Source organism: Pseudochaenichthys georgianus, chromosome 19 (genome assembly GCF_902827115.2).
Source record: "Pseudochaenichthys georgianus chromosome 19, fPseGeo1.2, whole genome shotgun sequence".
NCBI lineage: Eukaryota > Metazoa > Chordata > Actinopteri > Perciformes > Channichthyidae > Pseudochaenichthys > Pseudochaenichthys georgianus.
In genome coordinates, this window is record NC_047521.1 from 13,518,636 (window position 1) to 13,541,112 (window position 22,477).

At 40.1% G+C, this 22,477-nt stretch overlaps 2 non-coding genes across 2 annotated transcripts; both read left to right on the forward strand.

Moving 5' to 3' along the window:
• Positions 1-10,504: 10,504 nt before the first annotated feature.
• Positions 10,505-10,695, forward strand: LOC117465262 (U2 spliceosomal RNA). The gene has a single exon (XR_004554171.1). It is a non-coding gene; the product is annotated as a U2 spliceosomal RNA (small nuclear RNA).
• Positions 10,696-11,578: 883 nt separating this feature from the next.
• LOC117465269 (U5 spliceosomal RNA) lies at positions 11,579-11,692 on the forward strand. Its single transcript, XR_004554174.1, has one exon. It is a non-coding gene; the product is annotated as a U5 spliceosomal RNA (small nuclear RNA).
• Positions 11,693-22,477: the final 10,785 nt, after the last annotated feature.

Genomic DNA, 22,477 nt, shown 5'->3' on the forward strand with positions numbered 1-22,477 from the left:
TTGGTAATTATTAGTGAATAAAGGTTTTGATTTGCAATATGTATACAACAAATCGATATGTGTATGTATTTACATCAATATGTTTCAAAAAATAAAATAGAATTTGCTAATATTAAGTGATAATATTAGGATTAGTGTGAACAACTAGTTTACATGTTACTAACAGTGCCTTGGTTAAAGAGCCTGTTTTTAGCTTTGAATTCTTTAGAACCAATATTATCTTCTTAAACTTGTATGGTAGTCAGGAGCATCACTTTATAATGTTTATTGATATATTTAGCGGGAGGGGATCTAAAGTAATGCTTTAAAATTCAGATTAGATTAATTTCTACCATTTTCTTAAATTCATGGTAGTTTCAGTAATCCCCTGGTAATTGAGGACACAAGTTATCTAAATGACTAATGTCATCTTTATGGCTTTCAGAAAGGACAGGAGACCGACAGGTGACTATCATGGAGCGTCCACACTACAGCTTCAAAAAAAGCTTGGAGCTGGGCGTGTCTGTAGCTTGGGGATTTTATTCAAGCAATGCGACCAACAACCAATCACATGAATCTCCCGCCCCCGACATACAAAGCAAAAACCCCCGGGAATTTTATGGGAGCAATATATATATAAACTCCCCAAACAGGCGAAAACCTAACAGTTTCACCCACTGTCTCTGCCACCTCCCTCCATGCCTGGTTCCTCCGGTTTGTATCCCGGTAGGTGAAGAGGGTCTGGTCATACAAAACCGGGTGATTTGCTACGGCGATAATTAGTTTCTCCTCCAACTTTTTTTGAAATATAGAAATGAACGGCGGGATATCTCTCCCAGCTTAGACGCGGTTTGATTGGCTACGGCTTGAGCTGTCAGATTTTCCGAAACGGGATTTGATTGGCTGGCGCTGGCTCAACTTCTGACGCCGGAGACGGCGGAGACGGACCGCTCTGCTACCCACAATTCAGTTCGGCGAAAAAGCGAGGCAACGTGACGTCACCCCATTCAAAGTGAATGGGTAAATTGGAGTTGTCGACGCTTCCGACGCTGTAGTGTGGATGGGCCATCAAAGGCTAGCAGCAGCAGCAGCAGCATGATGATGATGTTAAATGTATGTGTTTTAGGAACATCCATTGCAAATACATGGAATTCAATAAACATTGAATAGCATATCATGCAGTTTGTCTGTGCCTTTTCCTCCGTGTTGTCCTGGTTTGCTGTGCTGCCTCCTCGTCGCCACCATGGTTTGCTGTGCTGCCTGGGGATGCTCCAATCGCTCAGAGAAAGGAGTACGAATGTACGGCTTCCCCACTGACACAGAGCGGAGGAAGCAGGAGCAATTTCACGACCAACACCAAAAAAATATGTAATTTATATACAAACACTGCATTTGCACTTTTTCACAAAACGAAAACCACACCATTGGGAAAGCTTAAAGGTCACATGTCATAGCAATTTCCACTGATCATAATTCCATTGTTGAGGTCTACTAGAATAGATGTATACTGTGCAATTTTCCAAACTCACATTGGTTTCGCATACAGCATCTCTGTAAAGTATGTGTATTCACTCTCTCCACTAAACGGCTCGCTGCAGCTCTTGCCCCCCCCCCCCCCTCCCTGTGAGCCCAGTTTGCTCCGATTGGTCGGGACCAGTCAGGACGTTGTGAATCGCGCTAAGCTCCGTGGAGGTGTGATTTCCTTGTTTAGCGATACACAGCCAAACACAGCCAAACTCACCCTGAGCACACACAAAGTCACAGCCGAAGTAAAAACAATAAGTGTGGCTTGATATTGAGTAAGAAAAAGGTTGATAAACGCTGTGAGAATGGGTCTGCAGAGAGAATTTCGCCGCGATCCCAACTGTCTGTTATCAGCCTGCAGCCAGGGAGGAGAAATCAGCTGAGCTGCATGCACCGAGTGTGTGAGGAAGTCCGTGGATTGGTCAATTTGGACCAATCAGCGGGGGCTTAACGTAACGGCTGCGCAGACGTAACGTAACGGCTCCACGGATTGGTCCATTTCGTTCCGGGGACGACATGACTGTTATGATTCTGTTTAGTTGTATTTTTGTTGTGTGCTTTTGTGTGCTATTTCCTGTCTCACCCCTCTCTTCTCTGTTTTCCTCTGCAGGGCTGGTGTGTGACAGGGAGTTGGCTGGCTCCTCCCAGTAGCAGACGAGGCACACCTGTTTCCACTCACCTCTTCACCTGTAGAGATAAAAGCCCGGTCCTCATGCCACTTCCCTGCCAGATAATTCCTCTGTGTTTCGACCCTCCGGTGTGTCTCGCTGCTCTCCTCGTTGTTTGGATTATTGTTTGGATTTTTGCCAGCCAACTTCCTGACTCCACTGCCGTATTTTTTTGTTCTCTGCTTGAATAAAGCTTTTTGTTTATCGACCATCTCTCTCCAGTCTTTTGCTTTGGGGTCCAAAATCCTATAGGCCGTAACAATGACATCATGATGTACCCGGAAGAATCAAATGGACAATGACGTATCTCCAACGAGGCGTTTTGGGGAGATATTTTCTGTTTTAGAGTTTTACTCCCGACATGGTGTACTTTGAGGGTTTTGACTCTGCACACCGTTTACATGCATAAAAACCTTCATAACACACAAGGGGACAGGTAATAACCGGAAAAGCATGACATGTCACCTTTAATGTTTTGTTTAATACAAAGAAAAACAGGGAAAGGCTTGAAAAACACAGAGTTGAGACTCAGGGTGCAGGGTGAGGGTCTCAGTGCAGGTATTCAGGCTCCATTGAATCCCCCTCTGGTGCTTGTGCTGAAAGAGGGATAAACAGACCGGAGAAAGGGTTATACACACCTATATAGCACACCTATTGGATGGGAAATTGCCTTGGGGAGATAAGGTGTGGTCTCTGTTCCCAACTGAAGTTATGGAACTTTATTATTTGTGAGTTTAACAAAGTATGATAAATGGCATCAGTAACAGATGTGATATGAATTTCTATAAAGTTGTCTCACATTCTTGGTCATATTTTATATACAGTATGTAATGAGTATAACATGTCCAGTAAGTATAAAGTGTTTCATAATACTGTGTATTCAACCACTATGGAATATGTATGTGGGCAGACAAAACGGAGTTGTTCTGTGTGTGAAGTAACCTCAAGTCACTCGTTTGTCGAGACAAAAAAGGGAAAGACTAGGCTGAGAGCAGAGGCTATACCCACCATCTTCGTGCATCGCCCTGTGGTCAAAAAGAGAAGGGCCCCTGTATCTACAAAGCCCATAGCTCATGATCACAGCGATAGTGTGAAAGGTGACACAGGTATAATAAGTATGAACTCTTAGTAACAAAAGTAATATTTCTATAGTGGTATAATATTTTAAATGTTCGAAAATTTACAGTGCCATGTCTTCTACTTACATTGGTCTCAAAGATTGAGGGAAGAAGGGAAGGGATCACTGCCCTCCACCTGCCAGCACCCAGCCAGAGGAGCGCAAACAACAAAAACAAGCAAGGTGTACCGTCATGTACCTGGAAGTTTGGGTTGACAAAATGGAGTAAGAGAGGGACTTGAAAAACCTTGGTGGCTCTCTCTACTCATGTTGTTACAGTTGTCTTGGTTACAGCTCTCAAGTTTTTTTTTTTTGCCATTTCCACATCTTTAGAAAATATGAAATAAAAAATTGAAGTGAAATCAACCTCTTCTCTGGAGAACAAACTTTGATTTCTCTGTTTTGTGAGTTTGCAGTCTTGCAGTTTTGCTCCTCCACCTGTAACGGAGCGTCCACACAACAGCTTCAAAAAAAGCTTGGAGCTGGGCGTGTCTGTAGCTTGGGGATTTTATTCAAGCAACGCGACAAACAACCAATCTCATGAATCTCCCGCCCCCGACATACAAAGCAAAAACCCCCGGGGATTTTATGGGAGCAATATATATATAAACTCCCCAAACAGGCGAAAACCTACCAGTTTCACCCACTGTCTCCAACTTTTTTTGAAATATAGAAATGAACGGCGGGATATCTCTCCCAGCTTAGACGCGGTTTGATTGGCTACGGCTTGAGCTGTCAGATTTTCCGAAACGGGATTTGATTGGCTGGCGCTGGCTACCCACAATTCAGTTCGGCGAAAAAGCGAGGCAACGTGACGTCACCCCATTCAAAGTGAATGGTCAGATTGAAGCTGTCGACGCTGTCGACGCTGTCGACGCTGTAGTGTGGACGGGCCGTAACATCACTGCCCTTCCACCTGCCATACAGTAGGTTACTAACAAGATTACTTCTATAATACAGTGATAGAATACATGTTTAGTATGCTTACTTATATAAAACAGTAGTATTAAACTTACCTTGTGTTGTCACTCTCACTTAAAGAGCATGTGACACCATCCCAACAACTGTTGTGCAATGAAATATTGGTCTACTAGTAATCTCGAACCGTCAGTTTAAAAAAGAAAAAGCGATACCGTTCCGTTAAATATCAATAATTTCGAACATCGCGGGGAAATTCCTTCACTCATTTTGAAGTTTTGGGGGAAGCCGGAAGTGACGTCAATGCGGGAACGCTTCGAGAGCCAAACACGGACAAAGTGTGTTGTCATGCGTAGAAATGGTGAATTACTGAGATTAGGCACGTTAATAACGTTTTAATGAAGTTGACTACAGTATATTCATATTTGTCAGTGCTTTCATGTCAATTCGGCGACATTCGGCGACATTTCCTCCCGTCGGATGTGATATAAAAACAAATCGATTATTTTTGTGGTTGTAAACTCAAGTGGATGAAACTACATTTATTAGTGCTTTCATGTCAATTCGGCGAACATATGATACATTAAATGATCGTGAGGATGATGATTAAAAATCGTTTGTTTGAGCCGGTCTGCATTTCCTGATGAGAAAACAAACCGATGCTTTTTGTAGTTGTAGTACACCAACAACATGGATTAAACGTGTGTTTTTTTTACCACAATGTTGGGGAAATTAATGGATAAAATGCACGGATTATTATTATTATTCCCACTCCGATCGGGACACTAGGTCCACCGTTTCCCCGCAGCGAGGCTCCCCCCGTTGACAGTTTACATGGGCTGGGTGCAGTGGCGGCCTGGCCATCGGGACGAATCCCGATGGGCCGGTACCGAAGTGGGCCGGTCGGATAAGTCACCAGCACATCCCCCATAGGCGGCGCGTGAGGCTCAGGTTTGATAAGGCTAAATAACTTCTTTTACCTGACGCTGCCCGCCTCCGGCGTCTATAGAAAAGAGATTAACTCAGTGTGCGGAGTTTAAATCTCTCAAGTCATATTACAGGATAAAGGAAATACAGTTTAAACTGCCGTATGCAGAGAAGACGCCGACGTGTCGCACTTATCATTCATATTACATCATCAATCAGATCATCGATCATATAATATCATATATTTCCTTATCTGAGTCAGCTTCTCCAGCCTCATCTGGCCGTGCAACACTCACAGTGTCACAGACTGTATGCAGAAGTATTATTTAACACATTATGTTGACGAAACACTCGAGACAAATGTAATTAAAGTCAGATCCACGCGTGTCTTAGACGTGAACGCGCTCTCAGCTGGAGAGAGAAACCTTGGCTTGATTTACCGAGTTGATAACCAGCGTCGTAGGACCGCTTAGCGAGATCTCATTTGTTAGTTTGTTGTTGTTAGTTTGTTTGTTACTCAAACATATCCAGGGTCTGTTGAACTGGCTTCGTAGCACAGGGCACAGGTGGCTCGCAGCGCTGAGGTCAAAGACACAGACATTATACATTATATTTGTATTTTACCAGGATGCAGTGACACAAATATTTACATATTTACATTTACTATATACAGCACCTGCCGCCCCTGACATCCCCACTCCCCCCGTTGACAATTTACTAGCGGTACCGAAGTGGGCCGGTCGAGAGTCCCGGGATGATTTGTAGTCCCATTCCACCACTGGCTACATGACCATATGATCGCCCATATTGACGCACCTCATTCCTAAACTTCTAACAGATACAACATAAACCGATCCTTCAGCCTCATATGAGCTCTCAGACACGTTCAACATTAACCTGTCATCGCTGTCTGAGCTTGCTGCTGTGTGCGCCATCGTGCGTTTACATGCAGATGCTGGGATCCTGGACGGTGCAGCTGGAGCGCTGTGCCCGCAATGACGTCACCCATCATTTGGCGGGACTTGAAGAATCCGCGAGAAGATCCAGAAAATTGTCAACATTGAAGGCAGATTAATGGTTATCAAAGTACAAATATCCAAAATCAGTTCAGTAACGGTTTTCAAGGGGACAATATTTACTCAAATTGATGGGTTTGGATGATGGGGGAAAACCGTGTCACAGGCTCTTTAAGTCCCTCTCCCTTTGCCATCAATCCAAAATCAGCTGAGCTGCAACATTATACAGACAGGTAATAATCAACATAATCACAAGGACACAATATGGCTCTGCTAAAAACACTCACTCTTACACGCACCAAAGTTATATTTATCTAATATTTAACTCCCTCCACCCCCGCATACAATCCCGTTTCGAAACCCCTCTTCTCTAATTCAACAACGTTGAACGAAATGATATTAAGAGAACGGAATTTACAATTAAAAGGCTGTTCAACGTGTGTTGCTATCTTGATCCGGTATCCTAGCTTAATCTGTTATCTGTAAACGTTCCCTAAATCTACTAATTTAGGGATAATCCACTGACATCCTTTAATACACATGTTAATTTGAATCAGATGTACTGATAATATCCGCAATATAAATCTTTAAACTTCTTCTTACCTTTAAAAGTCCGTCACGAACGGTCTATTATGCTACAACTCTACAGCTCTGCTAGCCTTGGCGCTAACTTCCGGGAAACGATTGAGAGGCTCCACGATCTGCCATTGCTGTAAAAAAGTGGTCCATTGGAGTGAACGGAGATGACGTAACTCTCAGTCTATATGGCGCTGGTACGCAGGTTATGTGCGTAATATGAAATGCTATACAAACGTTCATACTGGGTAGTTTATTTACTTGAAAAGAAATTATCCAACGATTTACAGACCACTCTTTCCCAATGTAAGTCAATGGGAAAAAGTGTTTCCCGGCCCAGCAACCTAACGGAAGTGTAGTAACGCCGTTTGGCCACAACGAATATTCTCATCAGAGTCCGGCACACTTCATGGGGGCTTGAGTCCAGCGGGCTGCTTGTGTTTCTGTTCCTCAGGACATCATATGACCAGCAGATCCTGTGTGAACGTTCTACGTTAGTCAGTGGACGTCCGACAACATGCACACTAACTTATATTGCAGCTATAGGCTATACTTTGGTTTAAATTGCGTGAATAAATTAGCTAGAGAGCTAAAGCTAATTACATTCATCCAATGTCAGAAGGATTACCTTTTAACAAACGTTGTAATATTTTTCTTTCATTTCAATTTGAGTAAAACATTGAAGATATAACATTGTATTGTTTTCTTTTTACACTGACTCAGCTATAATGAAAAGACCACGTCGGTCGAAGCTCAGCTTTGGTAAAGAAGAGACAGGACATGGCAGAGAGAGAGAGAGAGAGAGAGAGAGAGAGGTCAGGGAGGAACTGCAGGTACAGTCACTCACAAAATAATGTAGGCTTAATAACCCCATCTATCTATCCATCTATAACTTAGTCTTCATTTACAATATAGACCAGGGGTGGGGAACCTTTTTCCTCTCAAGGGCCATTTCAATGTTTTCAACATCCTCCGAGGGCCGTACAAATGATTGACCTCTGCTTAAAAATACTAAAATCACAGCCCATTCATTCGGCCTTACTTTCATGCTGTGCAAAGAAAAAGCAACCTCTTAAAGGTGGGGTAGGTACGTTTCAGAAACCGGCTCGAGATACACTTTTTGTTATATTCCATGGAATGCTCTTAACATCCCGATAGCAATGAATATCTTAAGTGCTTTGACAAAAAACCCATACAAAAATGTCATCTGTAGAAGCCGTAATACTGTAAAAAGTACAACGGCCTACCTGCCTGTCAGCCTGGCCTACCTGCCTGTCAGCCTTCCATCGGGGCACAAACTTATCTCGTGCCCTCATTGGTCATGTGCGCGTTTGTGTGTGTTGGAGAAGGGGCTCTATAAGGAAGTGGCAGATTTTCTCCGGTTGTTTATTTTCCAATTCTAGCGATCTCGAGCCGGTTTCTCAAATTTACCAACCCCACCTTTAATCCAGATATTTTACCATGACTCATGCATGCACGTGCACGGTTGTGGCATGACCACCCAAACAGAAATATATGGACACAAGATGTGTGCAAATGTATTTAGTTTCCTATCCATGTGAACATGATTTAAGTGGGGGGGCCTAACCTCCTCTAGGGGGGTGTTCTCCCCCGGGAAGATTTTTTTTTAAATGTTGAAGTTAAAAGCATCAATCTGGTGCACTTTGAGAGCAACATTAAGAGATCTATGGATACATCTCTCAACACCCATGAAACAGAACTGTAAGCAGATTTTCATTTTCTTTATGGATATTTTACAAATCACTCCCCTTTCAAACTGTATTCTTGTTTATTAATAACAACTTTTTTTACTGTTATATAGTATTTTATACCCGTTTACTTTATTCTCTTATTTTTTTATAACTATAATGATCATATAAAGATGTGCCTTTACCTCACTGGTTGTAGAAAAAGCTTCTTATATTCGGCAGCATAGCTAGCTAACCAGATGCTAATGACTGTATGATCAGTATGATAGATGAACAGATCGCCACTGGGCTTTCAACTAAAGACACAGCCATGCAAAAACTGCGGCATGTGTACGGCTCCTTATGGGTACTGCAATTTGTGGAAGTGGCGGAGCGGCGTTCTGGTGCTCTCCGTCAGAACTGCATCCCTGTCAGACGAGACATATACCACGTGATGACACGTTAGGCTCGTGATGTGTTCAAGGGCCCTGACCTTGGACAGGGAAAACAGGCACTCGCTTGTTTAATTTTTTTGCGGTCTAGATTTCTTTAATTTTGTTTATAAATTACCTCGAGGGCCGTAGCTAAAGGTCTCGCGGGCCTATATAGGCAATAGGCATCATTTTTAAACAACATACATCTATTGCAGTTATGATGTCATAATAACATTGTATAACACACAATTTGCTTACATCTTTGTTCTCTTTTGAGAATCAAACAAAACAGATTTAAAACATTTTTAAATGCAAACAAGTGAAATTAACTAAATTGCTGAATTGCTTTTAATTCACTGGCAGGAGCGACAAGTGAGGAGGAGCAAAAAGTGAACAACGAGGGAGAGATTGAACAAAGAGAAAGAGTAGAGGATAGAGAGAGTAATGAGCAGGAAGAAGACAGAGAGACTAAAGAAGATGGAAGAGAGGGTGCCGGTTATGGAAAGGAGAGAGACATGGAAAATGAATGTTGACAATGTTTTGTGATCATTTTTGCCTCTTCTGCATGTCCAGATCATAACAATCAACTGATTCCATGCATTACACTTTCAAAAATAATTGATGCTGCAGCCCACTGACATGGTTTGAAATCAATATATTATCCCATTTGTGACCCCCCACAGGACTTAAAAAGCACCTAACTAGATCATGAAAATCCCCCAAATCTCAGGGGGGTATACCCCTGAACACCCCTGGCATGTTTGGGCCTCGGTATTTAGGAAATCTTGTATACGGCCCTGCATGGGTTTACTTGGTTTGCAACATTTCTTTCTTTTAAAAGAAATGTGATTTAGTTACAAAAATATGATTAATGCAGTTAGCCTTAATCATCCTGTGGTTGGCTGTTTAATGTAGGCTACTTATTTTTGACGGGTGCTGTAGAGCTGCAAGGAGTACTAATTTGTGTTGCTCTAATTCTGTTAAAAATACACAACGGTTTAATATAACAATTAAACAATAACGTTTACCTTTACCCAACCATTCAGGTCAACTCCTCTCAATGATTACACATCTTTGTGGCCTCTTTGTTTTGCTCAGTGTTAATCACTTTAGAAGTGACGTTTTGGGAAATGCAGAACAGGAGAATTCCACAGTTCTGTGAGGTCTAATGTTTGTTTCCACATGGCGGCATTGTTCTGCATGTTACCTGCAGCCTCTGGAGCCAGTCGACAACATCTTGTTTTATAAAATCTCTTTCTGCGTGAACAATTTAAAACAAACTATATGAAAATATAACACAAGTCAGGGGCATTGCAAACTGTACGTAGGTCAACGATTATATTTACATTTCTAAATGAAATTGTAAATAATAATAAAAGAAGTGCTAAACTCCCATCATGCCTTGCGTCACGTTACCATCTAACAGACCACATAAAGCACACACAGTGAAAACACGAGATATTTTCCAGCAGACCCAATCGCAGTAAATCATCATCAACTCTGCTATGTGTCTATTGTATGACGACTACATAAATGTATCCATTAACTCTGTTGTTAATTAGAATAGGTTTTCCTAGTGTCCCTTAAACACATCAGTAACCGTCAGTTAGCGTAACTGTGCGGAGAATCACTCTATTATCGCGGAACGTATTCAAGTATCGCTTCTCGGCCTTTTGGCTAAGATCAAGTGTAGTATCTGTTCTTATCAGTTTAATATCTGATACGTCCCCTACCCGGGGACCATATATTAAATTGATTTTTGGAATAGGGAGATGGAATAGGGGCTTGCTCCGTCCACTCCACGCATCGACCTGGTATTGCAGTACCTCCAGGAACGGTGCACCCCCTCTGAATGTAAAAAAGAAAGAACCCATCACACTAAGTAACGAATATTTCTTAGTATACAATTAATTTGCATATTCGAAATAACTCTGTAAGACGAAGTAGATAGTAATACAAAAGCTCAGAGTAACTATATGTAACCGACCATACCTAACAATGTTTGCGCAGTGTGGTTATCTTTTGAAACACTAACACTATTTTCTGTCAATCCTGTTAAACCCATCATTATATCACAGATACGTGTGTGTGTGTGTGTGTGTGTGTGTGTGTGTGTGTGTGTGTGTGTGTGTGTGTGTGTGTGTGTGTGTGTGTGTGTGTGTGTGTGTGTGTGTGTGTGTGTGTGTGTGTGTGTGTGTGTGTGTGTGTGTGTGTGTGTGTGTGTGCGTGTGTGTGGCCTGAAATCCCATCATGCATTGCGATATAACATAAAGGTCTAACTAATGCAATAATGGGGGTTCTTTAACATTGAAAGTCTACAATGCATAAGGTCTATACTATATGTCCAACACACGTGCGTGCGTGCGTGTGTGTGTGCGTGTGTGCGTGTGTGTGTGTGTGTGTGTGTGTGTGTGTGTGTGTGTGTGTGTGTGTGTGTGTGTGTGTGTGTGTGTGTGTGTGTGCGCGTGTGTAGTGTGAATCGGCGGCTGTTTCCAAACTTAACCCGAAATCCCATCATGCATTGCGACATGGCATAAGAGTCTAACTAATGCCAAATACATGTGGGTTTCTTTTAAATTGAAAACCCAAGGTAATTGTGTTTCTCAGATGTTCTTTATTCATTCATTATGTGGATTATATTTCTACAAAAGCTGACTTCACAATACGACACCAGCACTTAAAGTAGTTTCCTCGTGAATATAGTCACTGTCAAACTGTTCACCCGGTAGATCGCTCTTGGTTCTCTTCAGATCGCATAAATCTTTCGCCTTTTACTAAAGATTTCCGTGGAGAGGACCAATAAGAGTTATAACTAATTTTTTGATGCTCTGCTTTATGCGGGGCTTTCCAACATTGTCAAAAGAAAAATATCAGTCAACTTCATCTTAGAGATGACTGCTTCTTCCATAGCTATTACCTATCATTTATTTGAAATTGCTATATCGTGAAATGGTTCTAGTTAGTCTATGCCTATGGTATGTGAACATATTTATGTCATTTGAATCCTATTTGCAACCAAACATGCTCTCATTTACAACCTACACTTTATCATTTTGTCCTAGATTTAAATGAATTCAAATACTTAAATGAAGTGACCGTCAATAGTACATTTTGCTGATAATACATGAAATATTATGATATAGTATGGGATGTCATGCTATGTTATTTGCCTTAAGTGTATGATATTTAAGAATGCGGTGTTGGGACCGTAACGTATAATACCCTATACAGTCTATGGTAATACCCCATTATTCTTCAAGGGAATATATTAGATGTATTTACATTATATTTACGTTTAAATGTCCTGCAAAACCGACATGCAAACACACACAGTGTTGCCCATTGGGACATGATGAGCGTCCAGGCTATTAACAGATGCAGTAAGCCCTCTCGATGATTCCCTGCCCTTCGTCCCACAGCTCCTCCCGGTTAAAACGTGACACACATCAGTTGTGTGACGGGTCACGTGACGAGCCGTAGCATTGATCCGGAAGGAGGGAGGTTGGAGGGGGGAAAAGGGGGGAGGCTGATGTTGCTGAGGAACTGCGTCAGGTCAGCCAGAGTCAGTCTGATTCATACCGGAAGCTGGGCGACTGAGCTTCAAAATAAAGCAAACACATTGTGGCTGCGATGCAGACATTGTTCTAACATGGCAGCCGTTTTTTTTTCTTAAAAGTTTAGAAAATTAACTTTCACCTTTATTTATTGTGTTCATGCTTGAATTGGTATGACTTTCTCCTTTAAAAATGCTTGATTTTAACATTATTTAGTGTTTCATAAAGATAATCTCCCACTTAGAATGAAATGGTTAATCCACAGCTCAAGAGTGGTCAAATGATTGTGACAACACTATTTATATGCCTTCTTCCACATACGCAACATCCCCAGACTGCGCCCATCCCTTTCTCAATCAAACACTGAAGTCCTGGTCAATGCATTTGTCACGTCCCGCATCCACTACTGTAACGCCATCCTCTCAGGCATACCCACCAAGCTCATCAATAAACTACAAATCATACAGAACTCTGCAGCCCGCATCATCACCGGCACCAAGGCTTCAGAACACGTCACCCGCATCCTCATCCAACTCCACTGGCTCCCCGTTCAATCCCGTATCAACTTCAAAAACCTACTGCTCACTTACAAAGCCCTACATAAGGCCCCCCCTCCTGCCTACTCACTGTAGTGCTCCCCATTATATGTTTCGTTTGTGTCCACTTGACTGTCTCCAAATCCATGATTTCCTGTTTGTGGTTTTATCATGTTCTGTTGCCTTTTAGCGTTTTCTTTCTTATTTTAACAAATTGTACGGTGTCCTTGGGTGTCATGAAAGGCGCCTAAAACTAAAATGTATTATTATTATTATATACTTATTGTATTTTTATCCCCCTATCACTATTATTGTAGTCACAGAACACATAGACAATTTCCTTGAACTTTTCTGATTTTTATACTATGACAGAAATATGGTTACAATCAGGATGAACAAAGTATTATCAATGTAAAAAATAAATGGGAAAATTAACTATCCTGCAATAAACCAATAGCAGATTGGGAACACATTTGCAAAAACACTCATAATACAACCGATTCAAACTGGAAAGCATATACATGAAATATTTTAATTTGTTACTTCAAGACACCCCAAATTCAAAGTAAATATAAACAGAATGTCACTTCAAAATGCTGGAGAGAATGCAGTGAGCAGAAGGCCAACCATGATCATATATGTTGGTCCTGTAATGTTTTGTACGCTTCTGGGAAATAGTTATTAGAGAAATGTCAAAAATATTTGACATTTCTGTCAAAAATATTTGACAGACAAAAACAAGAACCCTCTATAACTTGGGAAAGCACCATAGGCAATTACAAATTCTACCTATTTTTAGTATTAAGAATAGCAATCATTAAACACATTACAAGGAATTGGCTGAAGAAGATGACGGGGGTTACGTATTGTAACTAGTTATATAAGCTCAGGCGGAACCCTCTACTGGACTCTATGGGTACTACTCTCAACCAAGCCATGCGAGCATTCACTTACTCAGTTGCTTAAACGTAGCCGGCCAATCGGGGCGAGCCTACCTGAATGCACGCGCAGGCCCACAGTATATAAGGCGGCTCCGCCTCCTGACTCTCATCCTACACCCTCTTCAGCAAGCACCATAGGAAAGACAGGCCTCCTAAGTAGAGGGCTCCGCCTGTGCTTATATAACTAGGGTTACAAACAATACGTTTTAAACCCCCCGTTATATATCACACAGGCTCCGCCCTCTACTGGACTCTATGGGTACAGTGAGTGGAGCCCTGATGGATAAACGTCCTGTCGTCCAACAACATCGACCCATCACACTGCCCCTGACCGGCCTTTGGTAAACAGCCACCGCACCCCACAACCCTGTCTCCTAAAAATTACGTTCCCACAGAACTAAACTGCATTCTGAATTACGTTTAGCTAGAAACGTTTTTACTCCCACGTTACGTTCGTTATGAACATATCTCAAATACGTTTATTTTCTACATATCTTCTAGAAACATGTTTTCTCCCAGGTTACGTTCCTTATGAACGTATCTTAAAAACGTTTATTTTCTACATATCTTTGCCATTTATTGTCTTGCTTATAATAATGATAATAGTCATTTATAAATATCATTTTAGAGCACACCTTTGAAATCGACAATCGGGCTCGATATATGGTTAAATTAAAATCAGTAGGCGAGGCTGTAATTTCGCCAGCTGTTACTCTCATGAGCGAGGCAGAACATAATAGTTTTAACATGACAAAAAGCTGCTGTGTCGTTTATTGCACCTCAAACATTAAAACAAATCCAGAGTTACGTGTTTCTGTACTTCCTCTAAGAAGAAAGGACAGTAACAGAAGAGCTCTGTGGCTTCAGGCTTGATCGCCGTTCAAATGACAGCCTTGGTTTCCCCAAAAGTGGGCGGGGCTGTAAAGTGAAGTAGATTTTACTCTCATCTATTATTCAAAACCATTCTATTTATTCTAACGTATTACATGCCAGTGTTTTATCTTTTTATTTATTTGTTTTTATTTTAATAATAAATAATAATTTTAATATAATTTCGGACTTTTTTTGTCGTCTTTGAGGAAAAGAAATGGGGTTTAGAGATTCAAAATACTGAAATCTGTATTTTTTAAAATCTCTTCCTTCTAATTTGTTATTCTTTTCTAAATAACACACTGTTATTTACTCAACAATAACACACAATTATCCTTGTTTTTATTTATTCGTTTAATTCTATAATCTTGGGCTTTTTAGCATGCTTTTTAGCCGTAAATAAAGTCACCAGAAACAGACGGGACATTTCGAGATTTAGGATGGCCGAAGACACTACATACCCATAATCCCCAGCTATCGTTTGGGACTACAGTCCCGTTGACAAACCCCGTGATGTTGCGCCAAGGTTACGCCGAGCGTCAAGCTTTTTGAAATGGAACGAAACCACGGCAGACTATTCAAAACTGGACTCGAACGCCCCACCAGAACTACACATGCTGGCTATTGTGTTTCGCAACATGTTCTCTATGGCACGTCTCTACTGGGAATTGTAGTTTTAAAAGACGTTTTTCCCAAATGTAGAAGTTGACAGTATTAAACTGTGTACAGCCCTGGAGGTTTAGGCGATAGGAAACACATTGGTGTGTACACATTTAAAACATGTAATTACTAAATGGGTGAACATCGCTTGTATCCATAATGGGCAGCACTATATATACCCACACGACAGCTCATTGTTACTTTGTAATTCTACTCCACTACAATTCAGACGTTAACCTGGTATTTTTACTTCACTACATTTAGTTTAGTTACTTTGCAGATTCTGATTAATGATGTGGAATATAAACAACCCTTAAAGCAGACTTTAGTTACACCTGAGTAAAATTCAGGGAAGGTGATTGTCAAGTGCCAACAATCAGGAGAGATATTTGATAGTTGGTGCTTGAGAAGACTAAACATTTATCTGCAGATCTTTATAAAGTATATTCATTACTCGTTATTCTCTACTAATAGTTAATTAAAAACTGTATAATGGATATTTTGCACATCCCTTTCAAGATTTCAAGATTTTCTAAGGTGTATTGATCTTATACACAACTTGGGTCGCAGGTTCCTCAACAGCGCATTACAAGACATCTATCAATATGTGTGTACTGTATACCTCCACCATTAAACTGTCATATTCTGCACATTTATTATACTATCTACATACATAAGAGTATAATTAATGTGTATAATATCAGTTAAAATAAGTGCTTCAACATAGTTAACATTGCAGGAAAGCAATATTTTAGACGTTAAGTACTTTGTCAGGCTTAATATTCATCTGTAGATAGATACCCCCAAAGCTTTTTTCTTGTTTAAAAGAAGACCTTAATCTAAAGTATTCTTTAATGTGTTAATAAAGGTTAATTAGTTTTTCTGTTTTGCACATCCTCCTATTAATATCTGTGTACATCCGGCACTAAACTGTTTTATTGTAGAGATCACTTAGTATCTTCTTGACTTTTTATATTCTATATTTCTATCATTGACCTTCTACTTTCCCCCTATGAAAGTATGTACTCTTAAAGGAGGGGTAGGTAAGTTTCAGAAACCGGCTCGAGATACACTTTTTGTTCTATCCATCTATAACTTAGTCTTCATTTGCAATATAGACCAGGGGTGGGGAACCTTTTTCCTCTCAAGGGCCATTTCAATGTTTTCAACATCCTCCGAGGGCCGTACAAATGATTGACCTCTGCTTAAAAATACTAAAATCACAGCCCATTCATTCGGCCTTTCTTTCATGCTGTGCAAAGAAAAAGCAACCTCTTAAAGGTGGGGTAGGTACGTTTCAGAAACCGGCTCGAGATACACTTTTTGTTATATTCCATGGAATGCTCTTAACATCCCGATAGCAATGAATATCTTAAGTGCTTTGACAAAAAATCCATAAAAACATTTCATCTGTAGAAGCCGTAATACTGTAAAAAGTACAACCAATCCGTTTAGCCGGGCCGGCTAAAGGTAAGTTTCAGAAACCGGCTCGAGATACACTTTTTGTTATATTCCATGGAATGCTCTTAACATCCCGATAGCAATGAATATCTTAAGTGCTTTGACAACAAATCCATTAAAAAATGTCATCTGTAGAAGCCGTAATACTGTAAAAAGTACAACCAAAGTTCAACCAATCCGTTTAGCCGGGCCGGCTAAACGGATTGGATGGCCTACCTGCCTGTCAGCCTTCCATCGGGGCACAAACTTATCTCGTGCCCTCATTGGTCATGTGCGCGTTCGTGTGTGTTGGAGGAGGGGCTCTATAAGGAAGTGGCAGATTTTCTCCGGTTGTGTATTTTCAAATTCTAGCGATCTCGAGCCGGTTTCTCAAACTTACCTACCCCACCTTTAATATTGTTTTAATCAAATAAGATTATTCAACAAAAATAATTCAATAACATGCTTTAACCACTAGGCGGTGCACACAAGGTGCACACAGCATACTAATAATAACTTTGTATTATTAGTGTAGACACTTATGTATAACATCTGAAGATGTGTAGTTTTATTCATGTTTTTACATAATTTTACAGGATATTGCTGTACTATTTCTCTTGTTTTACTTCTACACATTAATATCTGATTTGTAAAACATCACAGACAGAAAGGCATAGGCTATCCGTCATTTAATGGTAAGCTATTGAAATTGTGATTCCATAGATGTGTCTCCCATCACCCAAATCCCCTGACTATTCTCTCAACTCAGTATTTACATTCTGATATTCAAAGAAAATCAGTAATATCTTTAAAAACTACAAGTCCTTTTCTATCAGCTGTGCACCGTTATGGTGTAAATATAACCTACATACCAATTGGATCAAATATAAAAGTCAGCCGAATTACTATTGATACTGCAAGGAGACGTATTTTGTGAAAAGAAATTGAAGATGTTGTTTAATTGTTGATATATTTATGATCCACGTCAAGTATTCAGTTTTGGCAGCAGTTCTCCTGTTTGTCTCTCTCTATAAATAAAGAATTACGGCAGATGTGTAATATTTAATGCAGCCGAACCGTGTATTACAATGCCGTTATGTGATGACTTCCAAAGAGAAAAGCAAGCACACTCTGAATTAGGTATTATTTTATTTTTCGTTGTCGGATATCATATCTTATTAACACCATATCCCATCGTGCATTGCGGCTAAAACATCCAATCAACAAGCTTCAAGCTGAGGATCTTGGGTAATCAGTTTGGTGGGTTTGTGGTGTTTTGTTTTTTGTTTTTTTTTAATAAATGTTTTATTGAACATTTTTAAAACATAAAAAAGCTCGGTGAGGATATCATCAACTTATCAACATAAGTGCAAGACATTCATTAACAATAAGACAAAAATACATCCAATAAGAGCCAGGGGGAGAGAAAAAAGCATAAAGGCACAAAAACATTTGAGAGGCATTAAGCTTACTTAAAATAATAACCATTTGGAAATGTCATTGCAAATCTTTATAGACATGTTACAAGATTGTATTTTCCTAAGGGACAGAAAAAAGGACTTGAACTCATTTATGAAACAGGGAAAGGAGGGCTTGCCTCCTCTCCATTTACTACAATGTAAATGATATTTACCCAAAATAATAATTATATTTACCAAATCAGATATGGGAGAATCCAAATTATCAATATAATATAAATGTAAATATGAATGTTTGTTAATTTAAGTAACAACCAATCTCTCACATTCGACCAAAACAATTTAGAAAAAGGGCATGAGAAAAATAAATGTTCCAACGATTCATCAGATAAATTACAAAAGGAACATGGTTCCACTTCAAATTTAAATCTTGAATTTAAAAAAGTAGAAACCAGGTAGATTTTATGAACAATTTTAAAATGAGTTTCTTTTGCTTTAGGAGAAATAGGCCATTTTATAAAATAAGATAGAGCTTTTTCCATTACAGATAAAGTGTCTAAATCGGTCCCTTGTGGAAATAAGCCTCTGTTCAAATTGTGAAAAAAGTGGGATTTCAAAGAACAATTAATAGATTTGTTATTCTTAAGAGTATCGCCAATAAATTCCAAACTAGGTAAAACTGATACAACATTTGAGTACAGTAAAGTATTATGAATCATTTCAATAAGTGGTAGAGGAATTGCTTTACAGATTTTGTTATAATCTTTAGCAGTACACGTTATATTGTATTTCGTTGAAAAAGCCAAAACATCTAGCAGTTTACCATTGCAATCTAGTAAATAACTAACAAACAAAATACCCCTCTCATACCAATCACTCCTAAACAAGGATTTTCTGTTTATAATAATCACTCTATTGTTCCATAAAGTAGATCCACGAGGAGAAAAATTGTGGGTAAATATCATTTTCCAATAATGAAGTATCTGCTTATGAAAATGTGACAATTTGGTCGGAATCTTATTAACCTCAAAATCACATTTTAAAAGAAAATCAAACCCTCCTAGACGTTTAAATATGGCCTTTGGAATATGGAACCACATGGATTCTGGCTGGGACAAAAAAGCTTTCAACCATTTTATTTTAATTGTTCCAATCATCGATTCAAAGTCTAAAGCTTTAATTCCGCCTTTATCATATTCTTTAACAAGCTGTGACTTTTTAATGTAGTGAGTTTTATTTCTCCACAAGAATTGGAAAATAATTGAGTTTTTTTTTTTAATATTGGCCGAAGAGACAAAACATGAGTGGCATGGATAAATAAGTTTAGATATAGAGAACCGCAGTGACGCGTCCTAAAACCCGGATGTAAACTTCTTCCGGTTCCTTTGTCAAAAACGCAATGCAATTTCTCCATAGGATTTTGGAAAATAGCTCGAAATAAGGTCTGTGGTTGACACACATTTAAGAGAGGGATCACGTTTTGTTCAGCCGGATAATCTCCACATGTCTCCCCTACTTTTATAATTTTTGAATCATAAATCTAGTCGCCAAAAGCGAAATGCTAACGTTATGCTATAAACGAACTACAAGCCAGTACAGCAGCGTCGCACGACTTCAACGTCACGCCAACTTAAGATCGTTTCAACTGACTTGCACTGAAACTGCACTTTGAACACTTTAAATATATTAACATTTCAAACTGTATACCCCGTTTATCTAGGCCCTTTTTGTTTTGTTTTATGTATACATGTCACACTGTGGGAAACGATATTTCTGGATGTATAACACATGTAGAATTTTTTTACAATATAGCTGACTTTGACTTCCGCATGCTCGCATATTTTAACAAAGCTTTTCATTTGAGCCACACTGAATTTAACTCGAAGTCATGGCTGTGTCAATTACCAGTCTGATATCGTTTTACAAAGATGACAAGAAGAATGGAGATAGAGGAGAGAACCACTACAAGTCAGGACACGTACAACAGTGCAGCCTAGATGAAGGTGTGCTTACCGGTGTTGTCAGGGCTAGCATGAGGGACAAGGTTTATAGAGTGTCGGTGAGTAGTTATAGCAAGAGTACCGTTAACCTAGAGTTAATTTATTCACATTAATTCCCATCAACAAATCCATTTTATGTGTCACATGAAATCTTTATTAGGCAAGGCAAGTTTATTTATATAGCACTTTTCAACACATGGCAATTCAAAGTGCTTTACAAAAAATGAAAGACATTAAGAAATGGCATTTAAAACCAGTCATTAAAAAGAAAAGCTAACAAAATAAACATTAAAAGAAAAAATACATGGATACAAGTTACAGTGCAGTTTAAGATGTGAATAGTTCAATTAAAAGCAGCGGCAAAAAGAAAAGTCTTCAGTCTGGATTTAAAAGTAGTCAGAGTTGCAGCGGACCTGCAGGTTTCTGGGAGTTTGTTCCAGATGTTTGGAGCATAATAACTGAACGCTGCTTCTCCAGGTTTAGTTCTGACTCTGGGGACAGAAAGCTGACCAGTCCCTGAAGACCTGAGAGATCTGGATGGTTCATCATTTAGCAGGAGGTCAGAAATGTAATTTGGGCCAAAACCATTCAGTGCTTTATAAACCAGCAGCAGTATTTAGAAATCTATTCTTTGACACACAGGAAGCCAGTGTAAAGACTTCAGAACAGGAGTGATGTGATCCACTTTCTTAGTGTTAGTGAGGATTCGAGCAGCGGCGTTCTGAATTAGCTGTAGCTTTCTAATAGATTTTTTAGTGAGACCTGTGAAGACACCATTGCAGTAGTCGAGTCTACTGAAGATGAAAGCATGGACACGTTTTTCCAAATCCTGCTGTGACATTAGTCTTTTAATCCTAGATATGTTCTTTAGGTGATAGTAGGCTGATTTAGTAACTGTTTTAATGTGACTGTTGAAACTCAGGTCAGAGTCCATGACTACACCTAGATTTATGGCTTTATCTGTTGGTTTGAACATTGCAGACTGAAGCTCAGCGCTAACTTTTATACGTTCTGCCTTGGCTCCAAAACCATTACCTCAGTTTTATCTTTGTTTAATTGGAGAAAGTTCTGACACATCCAGTCATTGATTTGTTCAATGCACTTACTCAGTGTTTGAATTGGAGCATAGTCTCCTGGTGAAATGGTTACGTAAATGTGTGTGTCATCCGCATAGCTATGGTAACTTATTTTGTTGTTCTTCATTATCTGAGCCAGTGGTAGCATGTAGCTGTTAAAGAGAAGAGGCCCCAAGATTACAAATATTACACACCAGACAACACAGAAATATCCATGAAATAAACATACAGTAGGCTATAAACAATTAAAGGGATAATTGGGAAGGCATTACAAATGTAAATATATTTTAAATAATAAAACAATCCCACCACCACAGGTATCTACAGGAGAAGAGGGAATTCTCTCCACAAAATGTGAATGCCCATGTGGAATGGAATGCAGTCATGCGGCTGCATTAGCCATCTTTGCCATCCACACTTTCAGCTGCACTGACACCCCCTGTCAGTGGAAGAAGCCAAAGGCAGCTAAACGTACGCATTCAGTGGAGGAGCTGTTTCCTCCAACCAATAAGTAATTCAACCCGCTGACAAGAGAGCCCACCTCCGAAGATCGTGACTGGCTGAGGGACAGACTCGGGGGCAGGTTCTCAGGAATGTCTTGGCTTCTCTCCCCCGAGCCAGAATAGGAACACTACAGCTTGGAAACACTTACTGTTCCTGAAATTCTCAAATCTGTTGGGCATCAGGATGGGCAATTGTGGCAAGCATGGCATTGTCTGAGGAGCCTTGGGGGGCCTTTAGAGATAATAACATTCTCTGAGGCCCACAACCACAGGTTCTCTGCTGCGCTAAACAAGGCGGCGGAGCTGACTCCGTCCTGCCTGTTTATGTAAGCCACTGTGGTGCAGTTATCGCTCCTCACCAGCACATGTTTGCCCTGTAGTAAGGGTTTGCAGTGCTGTAGGAGCAGTACTACTGCCCGTAGCTCTAGAAGGTTGATGTGCCGAGTTTCTGTCAGAGGCCAGCCACCACCTATAGCTCTCTCTAGGCAGGTCCCCCCCATCCTGTCACGGGTGCATCTGTGAACACCGTGATGTAGGAGGTCACCCGCCCCAGTGGGGTTCTCCTCCGCAGATGCTTTGGGTACCCCCAGTATCAGGGGTTGCCCTCCACTTAGGGGGGTGATGGTCACCAG